Raw genomic sequence first — 16,389 nt, 5'->3', positions numbered from 1 at the left:
GTATTTGGAAGCTGGACAAGGCCATGAAATCTGACATCTGGCCTTGTTTGGGGCTGTATGGTCAAAGTCAACTCCCTTGCTTCCTCCTTGAGCCCTGGCCAGGCTTGAGGAGAAACCAATCAGGAGAATGAAACCAGATATTCCCACACTAGAAGTGCTGTCGGTTTGTCAGTTCAACACTATCAAAGCCGGGCCCTCTCCCAGCGGGGTTGGAGCCTCAGCTGTGGCTGGAGGCAGCTGCAGGAATTCCCAGTGTCCGTGAATGGCTCTCCAGTCCTTGGCTGGGACAGCTTCCCCCAGCTGATGTGTGCATGTGGGCGATGGTAAAGTCTGAGGGGAACTGGGGCTGTCTCTTTCTTAATCACTACGGGCAATCTTTGGCTGTGATGATTGGGTGCATTGCTGAGCTTCTCCTTTTGTGATTCTCTGCTGCTTTGAACTACAGTAAATGACGCTGATTCCTTGAGTTGGTGTCTGTGTCTTTGGTGCTGACCCTGCCCACTGGTAAAACAAATTTGGTATAGTCTGGCCGGATCCCAACAAAATGCTGCTTTTTAAATGAAAGTGTAAGGAATCAGTGCCATCCAAAATTCCCGGATGGGAAGACCTTCCCGAGGGTTTGCTGGCTGTGGCGTGGGCTGAGGTCGGAGCACCGTGCGAGCAATGAGGACGTCAACTGAAAGAAGCTGAAGCACTGGATGTATTAGAATGCATCCAAAAATTGCATATGGAAAAAGGAAAAGAACTTGTGGGTTTGGGAAGATGAGGGTGAATTTTGTTAACAGCATCTCGGAAACAGCACCAACAGAAGGAACGCTTGTTGTTGAAACGCTCCCACATGGAGCCACAGAAGAAGTTTTTAATCTTGAGCTTGGATTTGTTTGAGCAAAGGAAATAATAATAATAACAACAAGAATAAAAATAAAAAGAATTATCTACATGTATATAATATAATAAAAATTGTATGTTTATGTTTTCACATGTATATAATGACATTGTGAAATAATGCTCCAAATACCAATTTGTTAGCTTTGGCTGCTCAGGGATATAAGACTAAGTACTCTACAGAAAATGATTGGCCAGGACCCCAACATTGCTGGGAAACTGTGTGAGATTGTATACAAGAGATGAAGGAGGAAGGGATGAAACTGGCTGTTTTGATAGTGTTTGCTGATGCCAGGACGTGGAATGCTTTGTCTGTTCCTGTGCAAAATAAAGTGAGTAAGACTGCTGGGTTTTTCATATACCAGACTATCCACAAGCTGCAGAATTGATTGAACAGATGAAGGGGTTGTTAAAAGAGCAATTGAAAAATGTAGGAGATGGGAAGCTGTTGCAATGAAAAACCCACCTCACAGATGTGCTCCATATCCTTAACAATGGGCCCCCTGGGGAAATGGAAACCGCCTCGATGCGCGTGGCTGCACCCAATTTGGAAATACAACCACGGACAGTGACACTCTGACTTCCTGGGAAATTGTTCTGGGGGTGATGGCCCCTGACAGGGCCATCCCAGAGGCTGCAGGGCTGGACCTTTACGCATTAGAATTAATTAGGATAAATCAGAAGCAAATGAGAGTTATCAATACCGGCACAGGAATTCAGATTCCTCCGGGACACTGGTTTGATAACTGCTCACTCAAGCTTGGCCTTGACAAGTGTTCATATGGTGGGAGGAGTGCTTGGTGCAGATTATCAAGGAGAAATTAAAGTAGTTCTGTTAAACAACAGTGAACAACACTGGATTTTTCAACCCCACGGCAGGGTAGCACAATTATTGATATTGCCAGTTTTTAAAACAACCGTGAAAAAAGAACATCCACCTCACATCACCACTGTTCCTGGAGATAAAGGGCTTGGATCCACCAGTCCTAATCATGGAGCCAGAGTGTGGGTCCAGAGGCCAAATGGCCCGCCCGAGCCAGCTGAAGGAAGAGCTGTAGGCAAAGACAACACTGTTTGAATCCTGAAACCTGGGTGAGAAAGATGGGAACATGTCCCTGCAGCCAAGTGTTCTATGTGAGAACAAAGAGATGTTACAGGATATTGTTTTGCAGAGCCTGCCAGACCAAATCTCCCTCTTTGCCCCAATGGTCCCTTTGCAAAGTGCTCTGATCCACGGCGCTCGATGTGAAGACTGATGTGCCACTGAGTGACTTCTGCAGACAGAAAGGGACCGCTTAACAGTGAAACTATGGTTGATCTTGTTGGTTTAATGTTGTCATTGTAATCAGAGCACTGGTTGGGAAAACAGATTTCTAACAGTAGGAGCAGAGATAGGGAACTCATTTAACCTCAGTAATTGCTGGGTGCGTGGAAGTCCAGAAGGATTCGATGACTGGCCTTGGCTGGCCCATCTGGCCCAACCCAAACGGTGGGTTAGAAACTTGAGCACAGTTCATGATAAAAACAGGGTTCTAGACCGAGGGTGGCGATCCCTGACCGCTGCATTTTCGTAGAAAAGGCATTTCTTGCCTAAATCGGATAAAGAGGAATATATGTAGGAAAAAGTGTCTGTGGATGGATGTTGTCTCCTGGAATAGGTTGTATGCACCCACACTGTGAACTGTTCAGTTGCACCCAGTATAAAGGGAAATGGAATCAAAGTCACGTACAGCTCTTTAATCATGGCTGGGTTAAGCGTTCCTATGAAGATTGTGAAAAGATGCCCTTAAAGCACTTCCCGTATGATATTTTGGCTTGTCAACAAAGTAATTCAAATGCTTAAATCTAAAAGATTGTAGTATCAAAAGGATTGTTATGAAGGTTGTAGTTCGTCTCTAGGTCAAAGGACTGATTGAAGTACTGAGGCCTGAACAACAGGCCCTGACTGAGGCCTGAACAACAGGCTCTGAGCTAAAGTTGACATCTACATGAACCTTCCAACCAAATGTTCTATTTCTATCTGCTCATTAACAGAGCATTATTAGCAATATGCTCTATGTTCATTGGTGAAACACGGATTTACCTTTCTGTATTTAGAAACTGGACAGGGCCCCATCTGGCCTTGTTTGGGGGTTTAGGATCAAACTCCCTCGGTTCCTCCTTGAGCCCCGGCCAGGCTTTGGGAGAAACCAAAGAGGAGAATGAAACCAGATGTTCCCACACTAGAAGTGATGTCAGCTTGTTTGTTCAACGCTGTCAAAGCTGGGCCCTCTCACAGCGAGGTTGAAGCCTCGGTGCCCGCAAAGCTGGATGTACCTGCAGGAATTCCCAGGGTCTGGGAATGGCTCTCCAGTCCTTGGCTGGGACAGCTTCCCCCAGCTGATGTGAGGATGTGGATGATGGCAAGGTCTGAGGGTGACTGGTGCTGTCTCTTTCTTGATTACTGTACACAATCTTGAGTAGTGATGATTGGGTGCTTTGCTGGGCTTCTCCTTTTGTGATTCTTTGCAGTTTTGCATTATAATAAATTCCACTATTCCTGAACTTGGTGTCTGTGTCTTTGGTGCTGACCCTGCCCACTGGCAAAACAGACACTGAGGGCCCTGGGAGAACCAAAGGGGCCTTGCGACACCGCGGGGCCTCGTGTAACCAAGGGCGCCATAGTGACACCGTGGGGCCCAAAGGAACCAAGGGGCCAGCGTGACACTGCAAGGCCTCGTGGAACCATGGAGAGCATTGTGACACTGTGGGGACTCCTACAATCAAGGGTCCATTGTTTTCCTCTCCCTGCCCCGGCCCCAGCCCTGCAAAGAAGCCCAGTCCTGTCTGGCCCTGCAGCAGGAACTGGAGGCACTGGAGGTCCGGGACAGTGACTCTGTGTCTGGGATGCTCAGGAGATCCTCAGCTCGGGCAGCTCGTGCAGCCCCAGGGCCCCGCTGCCCAGCACAGCAGCAGAGAGTTGGCTCCGGGGCTCCTCAGGCTGCTCCTGCTGCCATCCCAGGCACAGGGCAGCCTCTTGCCAGGGCTCCCACTCTGCACACACACGAGCTCCTGCTCTTCTCCTGGCCCATGCCAGCTCCCCACAGGGCCTTTCCCAGGGGAACACGTCTGTGCTGGCCTGAGCAGCCATTGCTGTAGCCTCTGCCCTACTGCCCAGAGCCCCCGAGCTGGGGGTGCTGCTCTGCAGAGCATGGGGGCTGTGCTGCCCAGGGCCATGGGCTGCCTCTGCTGGACTGTGCTGCTCAAGCTGGGAGACAGAGCTCTGCAGCTGATGGTGCTCCCTGCACTGACCCCCTCCCACACAGGCTCTGCTGTGGCCATGGAGGGTGCTCAGAGGTGCCTGCCTTGTTCCAGGGCGGGCACATGGGCTGGGGCTGCCCTGGATCCTCCTCTGCAAGTTCCCCGAGGGTCAGACGAGTCACTGCCCAGACTCCTTTCCCTGTACCTGCTGTGTTCCCCTGGGCTGCAGAGCTCTCATGGGTCACAGGAAACATTCAGTCCTTTATCTGTGGGTGAGCCCACCCTGGACAGGCCTGTGCCCAGTGAGCTCCACTCACTGCTGATCCCTGGCACACACTGTCCCTGCAGGTCCCCCGTGTTCTGCTGGCAGCTCCCAAGTCCCTCTAGAAGAACATTCCCCTGCCATCAGCCCTGGCACAAGCTGCAGAGCCCCAGGAAGGTTCATCACAGACCATTCACCATCTGGTGGGCACTGGCCACCAACAAGCAAAACCTGAAGCACACCCGAGTCTCTTGAAGGCCACACTGGGACCCTGATCTCATCCCACTGAGCCCTGGGAGAACAAGGAACACAGGCAGCCTCTTTAGAGTCTGGTCCTTGGGCCTGTTCCTGACAGTGACTGTGGAGGGAGAGCAAAGCCTTCCTGCAGTGCCTTCAGGAGATGCCCTTTGCTGATGGAACTGCTGTGGCGGAGCCCAGCTGTGTCCCAGCAGTGCCCATGGCCTGTCCCTGCCTGTGACACGCAGCAGGACTCGCACCACCCGGACAGAGCTGTTGGCCTTACACCATCACAGCGGCTCCAAAGGAGAGAGTGGAAGTAATAAGAGAGGAGCTCTGAAAAGACCAAGCTCTGCTGCTCCCTGGCTGTGCTGCTCTGCTGGGACTCTTCCCCCCCAATGCCTGCAACACTGGCCCTGCCCTCCAGCTCCAGGGATGGACTCAACCAAAGGATCTCAAACAGACACCTTGCTGATGGGTCCTTTATTTAATGTGAATACCCACAGAGCAGACTCCTTATTGACACAGTCCCTGCCAACAGTCACATTCAGCCTGTAAACAGTGAATAAGATGCATAACAAAATCTTTTGGATACAACCTTAACATATGAGAAGAAAAAAAAGCCACCAAAACCACCACCACCAAAACAACCTGAGAAGGCAGGCTGGGCCTCTAATGATTACACTTTAGCCTATGGAGCTGAAAACAGGCAGGTTTTTGCTTCTGGAAAGCATCCAGTCATCACTTTCCTCAGGGCGTCCCTGAGCTCCTGGTTCCTCAGGCTGTAGATGAGGGGCTTCAGGGCTGGAGGCGCCACCGAGTACAGAACTGGCAGTTCCAGGTCCAGGGATGGGGAGGAGATGGAGGGGGGCTTCAGGCAGGCAACAAAGCCAGTGCTGAGGAACAGGGAGACCACGGCCAGGTGAGGGAGGCACGTGGAAAAGGCTTTGTGCCATCCCTGCTCAGAGGGGATCCTCAGCACGGCCCTGAAGATCTGCACATAGGAGAAAACAATGAACACAAAAGAACCAAAAGTTAAACAGATGGAAAACACAACAAGCCCGAGTTCCCTGAGGTGGGATTTGGAGCAGGAGAGCTTGAGGATGTGTGGGATTTCACAGAAGAACTGGCCCAGGGCATTGCCCTGGCCCAGGGGCAGGGAAAATGTATTGGCCGTGTGCAGGAGAGCGTAGAGAAAGGCACTGGCCCAGGCAGCTGCTGCCATGTGGGCACAAGCTCTGCTGCCCAGGAGGGTCCCGTAGTGCAGGGCTTTGCAGATGGACACGTAGCGCTCGTAGCACTCGACAGCGAGGAGGGAAAACTCTGCTGAAATGAAAAAGAGAAAGAGAAAGAGGCTGTGCAGCACCTCCTGCCTACGAGGTGGTTCTGGTGTCCCAAAAGGGAATTGTGCATGGCCTTGGGGACAGTGGTGCAGATGGAGCCCAGGTCGGTGAGGGCCAGGCTGAGCAGGAAGAAGAACATGGGGCTGTGCAGGTGCTGGCCGCAGGCTCCGGCGCTGATGATGAGGCCGCTGCCCAGGAGGGCAGCCAGGGAGATGCCCAGGAAGAGGCAGAAGTGCAGGAGCTGCAGCTGCCGCGTGTCTGCCAATGCCAGCAGGAGGAAGGGGCTGATGGAGCTGCTGTTGGACACTCGCCGTGTCTGGCCATGGGGACCTGTTCATGGAGAAGTCAGTGACAGCTTAAGGGAAACGTCTCTCAGCAAAATCAAAGACATGCCCCACAAATCCTTCTCCTGTCACACACTGACACCTTATGGGGATTCAGAGTGTGGCCACAGAGAAGGGCTTTGGCTGGCGTGGGGCCTTGCGAGAGACGGGGCGGGCCGGGGCCGTGTCTGGCAGGAGGCGAGACAAAGAGCAAGAGGCGAGACAAAGAGTAGGATAGTTAATGGGAGATTGGGCGAGGAGATGGTAATCTGTAGCCCTTGGAGATGTAAAACATAGAACCTTAGCAGCTGAAGTTTGTAGCTGCTGAACTGCTGGTTTGGAACAGTATATAAAGATGGGACTTGTGCAATAGAATTTGGCTTTGCATGCAGCCGGCCAAGTCCGTGTTCGATCACCGACAACACTCTTCTGTTTTTCTAGCAGATCTTCCTTCAGCTCCAGCCGCAGCCCTGGTTGGTGCTGGCTGAGTGTGACATGAGTTTCAGGGCAGTTGCTCCGGGGGTTTTTATAATTCAGCCTTGCTGTGCAGAAGTGGGAGGGGGACAGGGACCTGTCCTGGTGTTCCACTTTGAAAGCCCAGCTAACACAAGGGCACTCCCAGGGCCCAAGAACAGGAATGGCAAAAGCTGTTAAAGTGTTCTAGAGGTTTTTATAGCTCCTCTTCATCTCCCCTGCTGACTGTTTTTGGATGCCAGAAACACTCAGCATTTCTGCTGCCCTCGGGGAGAATAGAGCGAGTTCTGTGAGGCAAGGTGGTGAGTGGAGAGTGAGGGGAGGTGGTCTGTCACTCTGTCCTGTTCCAAGATCCTCTGGCCTTTCACCCTTCTCAGATAGAGGATAATCACCCTCCCATATTTCCCTTAAAAACCATCCCAATGCTGCTGAGAGCAGATCGATCCACCACAGCCCATCAAATGTCCATCCCCTTCTCGAGCTCTCAGCCCCACACTGGTAGCCAAATACACACATGGCTCGTTTCACCAACCCAACAGCCCTTTCTCCATCATAAAACTTTTGTGTCTCACTGTGGGGCTTTCAGGTAACACCAAGATGCTACACGACCTGTTTGCGCCCTGGAGGCAAGCTCAGAGCTTAGGGGGAATCCTCAAGAAGAAAGCCAAGTGTCCTAATGATGGCATTGGATGTAGGGAGATGGAGCTCCTTCCCTGGCTGCATTGCCCACAGCCGGGCTCTGGGGCCAGCGTCACCCTGAGCCAGCTGTGCCCCCTCCCAGAGCCCCCAGGGCCGGGCAGCTGCTCCCAGCCCTGTGCTCTGCAGAGGGAACTGGGCCCGGGGCTGCAGAGCTGCCCCACGGCTCTGCTGCAGCTCTGCCTGCCCAGGAGGGGCTTCACGCCTTGGAGCCCCGGCCCTGAGGGCAGAGGCTTGGCTGAGGGAGAGAGGAGGGGAGGGGGCTTGTTCAGAGGGAGGGGCTGCACTCGAGGGCATCCTGTGGAGGTCTCTAAGCTCTCCCTGCCACAACATTTCTGCCTTTTGTTTTCTCTCATTGCCTGATCTTCTCTCTGCTTGCTGAAGATCTTCCTCCCGGAGGTGTTTCCCTGTGCCTGATCTCTCCCTGCCAGCACTCACAGACCCCAAATCTCTGTGCACTCTCCTTGGCCCTACAGAAACCTGCCTGTGTGCAGGGCACTGGCTGGGGACAGGTTCTGTTTGCAGCTGGGAGAAAGGACAGCTCAGACTGAGCCCGGTGGGTCCAGCAAAGGTGATGCTGGTGCGGTGCATGGGCAGAGGAGTGTCTTGAAAGCACTTTAGGAAACTCCTGCAGAGCACTCAAGATACAGTTCCGATGCCTTAGGGACTCTTAAAAATGATGAATGCCTTTATCACTTCCCCCCTCCCATTCCCCAAGAGTAGGAGACTGAAAACAGTCTCAGGAAATTTCATCCCTATAGAAAGGATTGTGTTGGAAATACTACTGGACTGAGCTGAAGGCCTGAGCATGTCCTCATGTTCTACACCAGAGATACTCAGAGAATGTACTTCCTGAATCCACAGTCAGTGGCATGTTCCAGCTTGAGGAGATCACTCCAGGAACTGCAGCTGCACTGTCCTGCAGCCAGAGGCTTCCTGTGTCAAGGGCTGGGAATGATTCTCCCCCGGTCACTTCTCAGCATCTTCCCAGCCCTAACGGATGGAACCCCTCTGTGCCTCTGTGCTGTGCCCGGGCTGGCTGCAGGCAGTGCCCCAGCCGCCGGAAAGGCAGATCCTGTCCCTCCCTCATTGCTCGGGACTCTTCCCGGGGCACTGGGATGTGGGCATGTGCAATGCCAAGGGCAGGACCATGGGGTGGCCCCTGCCATGCTGCTGAGCAGGAAAAAAGAGGCAATGAGGCCCCAGGGCTGCAAGGGTCACTTGTCTCCCAACTGGCCTCAGGGCCAGGGACAGCAGCCCTGGCCAAAGTGCTGCAGAAGTTGCCTCTGTCAGGGCCTTTCAGCTTCTGCACACCCCTCTGCCCTCTGCAGCCCAGGCTGTCCCACGGTGTCCCTGCCCTGCGCCTCTGTCCCTGCAGGCTGTCCTCATCCCCCCGGCTGCCCCACCTGGCTGGCCCCTTCCTTTGCTGGCAGCTCTGCGTCCTGCCTGCCTCTGCCTGGGCACACAGAGCCTTGGGCTGCTCCAGACTCCTTCTGGGGGACACGTTGCACCACTGCACTGCCCGGGGAGAGAAATTCCTTTCTCCTCGTGTCCAGTTTGGACCTCCCCAGCTGCCCTTTGCATTAATTCTTTCTTTTGCCGGCTGTTCTCTACTGTGTCAAAAGGATCCACCATCTCTGAAACCACCCTTCAAGCCCTCCCAGGACTCTCCTCCGCTGTCCTCAGTCTCCACTCCACTGAGCACAGAGCTCCTTTGTCCCTGTGTAGTGATCATGTGCTTGAGGCCACGGGCACCTGGACAAGAAGGTCAGTTCTTTTCTACAGCAAGGAAACCACAGAAGCCCAGTGTTTTGAAGGCAGATGAGAGGCAGCCACCAGAGGCCAAGGCAAGCCAGACCTGTGTGTCCTTGCAGCTTCTGTCTGAAAGCAACCCTTGGACATATGGGGAGTTTTGGAGGTGGAATTCCATTTCAGCTGTGGGTGCCTGGACCGGAATGACAGTTCTTCTCGCCAGGAAGGAAAGGGCAGAGCCCCAGTGTTTCAAAGGCTGATTAGTGGTGGCTCAAGGAGGCCAAGGCCAGCCAGACCTGTTTGTCTTGGCAGCTTTTGTCTTGGAGCAATCCTTGGATAGATGGAATTTGGGAGGCCAAATCCCACTTTTGTCCATGGACGTCTGACCCATAAGGACAGTTCTTTTCCACTGGCAGAAAAGTGAGGAGCCCCAGTGTTTCAAAGGCAGATGAGAGCTGGCCCTCAGGAAGCCAAGGGAAGCTGGACATTCCTGGCAGCTTTTGTCTGGGAGCTATTCCTTGGATAGATGGAATTTCAGAGGTGGATTCCCAATTTTGGCCATGGATGGCTGGACTTGAAAGATGGTTTTTTCCATGGCAAGAAAAGCACAGCCCCCCTGTGTTTTGAAGGCAGATGTGAGGTGGCCCCTAAGAGGCCAAGGCCAGCCTGAGCTGTCTGTCCTGGCAGGTTTCACATGGGAACAATCCTCGGATAGAATCCAATTTGGAGGTAGCATCCTAATTTCAGCCATGGGTCCCTGGAGGAGGACATTTCTTTCCCACAGAAAGGAAAGCACGGAACTCCAGCGTTTCAGGGGCAGAGGAGAAGCAACCCTCAACATGCCAAGGTCAGTTGGACCAGGCAGGTGGCCCCCAGGAGGCCAAGCCAACCAGACCTGTTCCACGCTCTTTGCAGCCTTGGGGCCCTGCAGCATCACAATTTTGTTCCCCTGAGGCCCAGCAATATCACAGTGGTCTCCTTGGCTCTGCAGCGGCACAAAGGCCCCTTGCTTCCATGAGGCCTGGCTGTGTCAAAACGGTTTCCTTGGTTCCATGGGGCTGCAAAATAACACAATGGCCCACTGGTTCCATGAGGTCACAGAGTGTCACAGTGGTCTCCATGATTCCATAAGGTCCTGCAGCGTCACAGTGACTCCTTGGTTCTATTGGGCTTCCCAGGATCACAATGGCCCCTTGCTTCCACAAGGCCTGGCTGTGTCACACTGGCCCTTTGCTTCCATGAGACCTTGCAGTGTCACAATGGTTTCCTTGGTTCTATCAGGCCCTGTGGTGTCACAATGGCCCCTTGATTCCATTGGGCCTCTTACTGTTACATAGTTCTTAGTTCTGTGACGCCCTGTAGTGTCACAGTGGTCTCCTTGGCTCCATGGTGCCACGCAGTGTCACAACGGCCCCTTGGTTCTCTGAGGCCCGGCTGTGTCACAGTGGCCCCTGGCTCCCATGAGGCCCTGTGATGTCACAATGGTCTCATTGGTTCCACGAGGCCCTGCAGTTCCACAATGGCCCTTTGGTCTCACAAGGCCTTGGAGTGCCATAATAGTCTCAGCGGGTTCCCCCGCTGCTTCACAATGGCCTCCTTGGTTCCATGATGCCCCGTAGCGTAACAATGGTATCCTTGCTTCCACACAGTCAGAATGGCCCCGGGGCCTCCTGGAGCCCCACAGTGTCACTACGATTCCCTTGATTCCACCAGGCCCTGCCGTGCTACAATGACCCCTTGGTTATACAAGGCCCTGCAGTGTCACAATGGCCCCTTGGTTCTGAAGTGTGCAAGAGCCTAATGCTAAGAGAAAGGCGCCAAAAAATGCTTCGTCATTATCACTGCTCAACACCTGAAAGGCTTCAAAAGTGCTTCGTCATTATGGCTGCTTATCATAATCACTCTTGAACGCCTGGAAACTACGTGCCGTACGGGCCGTGCATAGCCCGCCTTGAGGCCCATAAAAAGGAAGGCAAAACTGGTGCAAAATGTGGAGGTGAAAGCAAGAGGTAGAATCCCTGCCCTTTGCCTTTCCCCCCACCACCACCATCACCTGCTGCCAGACACCCTGAGGCCTCCGGGAGCCGACGCCACACACCTGGGGAGCACCCCCCAATCCTTCACCCCTGCACTGAAATCCCGAGGGAGTTGTGCAACCCCTAGCCCTGCTCCTTCGTCCCAGGCAGACCCAGGTTCAGCTGCAAGCATCGAGCCTGCATCTCGGAGGATGGGCCGCCGCTTTCCAGCCAAACTGCTCCAGACATCAGAAGAGGCAGATAGGACCCTTCAAACAACAGGAAAAAAAAGGCAAAAACCTCTCCACTTCCCCCACCCTGTCTCAGCAGCAACAAAGGTAGCACAGTGTGGTGCTGACTTATCCTATGCTTTTTAGAGTAACCTTGGCTTTTTCTAACTTTTCTCCACTTTTCTCCTTCTTTCTCTTTGCCTCTCTTACCATTAGATAAACAGATACCCATTTTTTTGGCACCAACATTTAATCTCGTTTGGTTTTAATCTCGTCTTTGGGAATATTTTGAAGCTTCAAAGTTCTTTCCTTTTATACTCAGAGATTTTGTTTTCTTTGCCCTTCTGGGTGTAAATCAGATAGTAACAAAGTGTCATAATGCTCTCCACAGTTCCATGAGGCCCCACAATGTCCCAATGGACTTTTGGTTCCATGAACTTTGGTACTGTCAGCAACAGTCTCCTTGGGTCCGCAGTGTCACAATGGACCCTTGGCTCCATGAGGCTCCGTAGCGTAACATGGACGCCTTGACTCCATGAGGTTGTGGAGTGTCACAAGGATCTCCTTGGTTCTGCGGCCCTGCTGTGTGACAATGGGCCTGTGCTTCCATGAAGTTCTGTACTGTCAACCATGATCTCCTTGCTTGCACAGTGTCATAACTGACCCTTGGTTCCATCAGGTGCCTGGCCTCCAACAGCCTCTAAGAGACCCTTATGGCCCCTCAAGGCCCCTCACAGCCCCTCATGACCCCTCAATGTCCCTCACAGTTCCCCATGGCCCCTCATGGCAGCTCACAGTCCCTCATAGCCCCTCACAGTTCATGGCCACTCATGACCCTTCACAGCCCCCAACAATCTCTCATGGCCCCTCACAGCACCTCAGGGCCCCTCATGGCCCCTCACGACTCCTCATGACCCTTCACAGCCCCTAACAAACCCTCAAGGCACCTCACAGCCCTTCACAGCCCCTCAAAAACTCTTGGAGATCTTCTGCAGCCTAAGTAATTTCTGTGTTAATCCCACTGAAACAACCAAAAGTGGAGTAAAAATAAAGAAATTAAGCAAAGACGTCTAAAGCTGCTTAATTTTACTGGAATTTGGGGGTGAATTTGGGGTTCAGGGGAATATTCGGGAGGATCTGAGTGTTGTGGAGCCACGAAGCCAGGCAGACTGGGACCACAGTCTCACAGTTGTGCTGGCAGAACTTGTCCACCTGAGCCAGTCTGTTCTCCAGGAATTCCAGTTGTCTGTCCCAGTCCCTGCCCTGAGTCTCCCCCTTTGGGGTGTGGCCTCCAAAGTGCCCAAATCGCTGCTGAAGTGCCTGAGCTGCTCCTGGCTGTGGATGTTCCTGTCCCCCACCCTGTCCTGGTCGGTGCCATGGGGTGTGGGAGGGGGTCTGGGGGCGCCTTGGGGGACTGGGATGGGCTTTTGTGGCCCTTGGAGCGGTTTGAGGTGCTGAGACAGGGTTTGGGGGCTTTTGGGGCAGTCTGTGTGGGAGTTTTGGGTGTTGGCAGGGCTGTGTGGCTTGGAGAGAATTTGGGTGGGTGTTGGGGGAGATGGGTTGGGAATTCTGTGGCTTTTGGGGCCATTGCTATTGCTGGGAGTGGTTGGGGGAATCCTGGCTGGGAGCTGTGGGGTGGTTTGAGGGGTCTGGGAGTGGCTGTGGGGCTGGGAGGGGGTTTTAGGGCAGATGTGACCTCCTCCCCAGATAGCCAAACTTGCCACCAGACCCCACCCCCAAGATGCTGCCCGGGGCTGGGGTTCCATGTTGGGGTTCATCCTCCTGGCGCTGCAGGAGAAGGTGAGGGGGGGTCCCCAGGAGCTGTGTGTGTCCCCCCAGAGTGTGTGTGACCCCCCCCATCCCGGTGTCACCCCCTTTTCCCTGCCCACAGGGCTCCTGAGGCAGCCCCTGCTGCCCCGGGAGGGAATTTGGGGAGGGGGCAGAGGGGGTGCGCAGCCCCCGCCGGGGGATGACCCCGGCCCAGCGCCCTTCGTTCAGCACCGAGCTGGGCTTGGGGCCGCAGGAGGGAGAGGCCGATGGGAAGCAGATCCTGCAGGGGGGACAGGGCTTGGGCTCAGGGCAAGGTCCTGCCCTGCACACCTGGCTCAGGTGTGAGCCTGCCCCGGGAAGGGAGCGGGACATTGCCATCCCCACGGATCAGGGCTGGGAGCAGCGCTGGGAGCACGGACATGGAAATCCTGGGAGCCACTGGGACCGCCCTGGGGGGTGAATGATCCCCCCCAGCACCTTTCCAGGCCGCCCTGCGAGCTGAGAAATGCTCGCTGGGCCTCGGCCTTGGCCAAGAGCCCCCGGGCTCAGCTGCTCTGAGCTCAGGCGCTGCCGGCTCCCGCAGCCCGCCCAGGGCCGCCCTGCCCGTGCCGGGGCTGTGCTGGAATTCTCTGCTGCTGCTGGGCCACTCGGGGGCTCTGGCCCAGCAGGAAAGGTGACCCTGAGCCAGGAGCTTTCCTTGGCCGCAGCAAAGCCTCGGCACGGAAAGACCTTCCCAGCGCTGTGCCCTGGGCCGGGAGGGATTGTGCCACCAGAGCTGTCCCTCCATTTCTTCTGCCAGGCAGCTTTAGCACAGGAAAAGTGGAGAAGCCAGAGCTGCCTCTCAGCTTTCTGCAGTCCTGCAGAGCAATCCTGTGTGGGAAGCAGCCTGGGAACAGGGTTGAGGTGCCAGGGCAGGGGAATTGAGAGCCCTTTCCTCCGCCGTGGGCCCAGGCTCTGGCCCTTGCCCTTTGCAATGGCCCTGCAGCTGCCAGAGGGGCCTTTTCGGCTCAGCTGAGAGCAGTCCTGCTGCAAGGCTGTCCTCGAGCTGCTTGGGCTGCACATGTGCCCAGGGAATGCTCATTGCTTGCAGTCTCAGGCGCTGTGGGTGTGCAGGTGTAACTACTGCAGGAGGGAACAGCTCTGCTGGGGGCAGTTCTCTTTTTCTTGGTGGTTTTTCTGTTGAAGGAACGTTCCCAGCCAGCTGTGGGCAGAGCTGTGTAGCTGTATGTGCCACTTGTGTGTGGCACTGTGGCTCAGGAGGTGGCCAAGGGGAGCTTGGCCGAGGTGTGGGCAGAGGAATGGCCATCAGGCCAGGCTGGGGGGTCAGCGGCCGGTCAGTTGCGTTGCGTGGCCGCGGCTCTGGAGGCTTGTGTGGGAGCGTGTGCAGGGCTGGAAGGCTGGGGCTGCCGCCGCTGTGTCCCAGAGCCGGGAAGGCCGGGGCTGGCCCGGCCCTGGCCCGGCCCCGCCAGCTCTGGCAGCTGCCGGCAGGGACACAAAGGGCAGCTCCGAGCTGCGGCCGCTGCGCTGCGGCCGCACAAAGGCAGCGCCCGCAGAGCTCCAGGGCAAGGTCCTGGCCCTGGCTCGGGGCTGGGCCGGGGCCAGCGGCAGAAAATCAACTTGCAGCTTGGGCCCCGCAGCAGGGAGGAGCAGCAATTGCTGGCTGAGAGAGACTCTTGCCAAGGGCCTGCGGGGCCGGGCCCCAGGGAACGGCTTCCCGCTGCCCGAGGGCAGGCTGAGATGGGATGTGGGGCAGCAATGGTTCCCTGGCAGGGCGCTCAGGGCCTGGCCCAGGCTGGCCCCAGAAGCTGCGGCTGCCCCCGCATCCCTGCAAGTGTCCCAGGCCGGCTCGGCCATTGGGGCTTCCTGCCCAGGAGGGCTGGGCTGGGCTGGGCTGGGGCTGCTGAGGGCGGGATGGGCTCTGCCTGAGACAGCTGAAGGCTGCGCATGATGAGGCCGGGGGGACCCCGTTCCTCAGTGGGTTCTGGGGTATCCCACATTCCTGAAGGGATCTCAGGGTATGTCCTGTTCCTGAGGCAGTTTTGGGGTGCCCCCAGTGCTTCGGGAGGGGTTGTGAGAGGGGGGCTCTGGTGCTTGGAAGGGGGACCTATTGTCAGGGAGCCCATTTTGGGAAGGATGCTGCTGTTTCTGGCAATGTTGAGAGGTTCTGAATGGGCTGTGGGGCCCTGGCTCTCATTTTGGGACTTGAGGTGAGCCCATGGGCACAGCAAGGCCTGAGGAGAGGTTCCAAGCTCCCATTTGGGATGGAGGGATTGAGCGGGTGCCTGCAATCAACTCAAAGCCAGCCCCAGTGTGTCGATGGCAGCCCCAAATGGCTCGATCCGTCAGCCCCAAGGCCCAGCTGTGGGGAGTCAGGAAGCACAGAAGGGGAATTGGTGTCCAGGAGGGGTGGGATGGGATGGGATGGGATGGGATGGGATGGGATGGGATGGGATGGGATGGGATGGGATGGGATGGGATGGGGATGGAATGGGATGGGTGGGGGTGGCATTGTTGGGGTGGGATGAAGTTTGGGAGGAATGGGGTGGTGTGAGAGATTGGTTACGTGAAAAGGGACATATAGATTCGGGATATACAGATTCTTTGCAGCTTACTGATCTGAGAAGCTGGCTACGTGAGAACGGGCACATAGACCCTTGCAGCCAGCTGAGCAAGGTCTCATAAGACAATGCACCACACATCCTGTGTAACAACTGAAGTTACAGAATATTACATGTATCTTGCTCAGTAACTGAACCACCATTGAGCCTTACTGCTGAACTATGGGTTTATTTGCAGAGCCAGCAAGGTTAGGTTTTGGCAGCAAAACAATGGACATCTGTGGTTAGAAGGCCAGGGAAAAAGGCAGAACTGCTGACCACGAAAGGGGGTCTAAGGAGGGGTCTGGGGGGACACACACGGCCCCTGGGGACCCCCCCTCACCTTCTCCCGCAGTGCCAGGAGGATGAACCCCAACATGGAGCCTGTGGCCCTGGCAGCATCTTGGGGGTGGGGTCTGGTGGCAGCTTTGGGGGTCTGGGGGGGAGGTCACAACTGCCCTAAAACCCCCTCCCAGCCCCACAGCCACTCTCAGACCCCTCAAACCACCCCACAGCTCCCGGCCAGGACTCCCCCAACCACTCCCTGCAATAGAAATGGCCCCAG

General features: G+C 55.3%; 1 pseudogene across 1 annotated transcript; it reads right to left on the bottom strand.

The window, feature by feature from the left end:
- Positions 1 to 5,315: 5,315 nt before the first annotated feature.
- LOC309585836 (olfactory receptor 14J1-like) lies at positions 5,316 to 7,280 on the bottom strand (annotated as a pseudogene). Its single transcript has 2 exons — positions 7,259 to 7,280; positions 5,316 to 6,297 (listed from the first exon to the last, which is right to left on the bottom strand). The product of its transcript is annotated as an olfactory receptor 14J1-like (transcript).
- Positions 7,281 to 16,389: the final 9,109 nt, after the last annotated feature.

This window comes from Coloeus monedula (assembly GCF_965178545.1).
Source record: "Coloeus monedula genome assembly, contig: HAP1_SCAFFOLD_534, whole genome shotgun sequence".
Taxonomy (NCBI): Eukaryota; Metazoa; Chordata; class Aves; order Passeriformes; family Corvidae; genus Coloeus; species Coloeus monedula.
The sequence above is the reverse complement of the archived record's forward strand: the minus strand, read 5'-3'. Positions and strand labels throughout refer to the sequence as shown.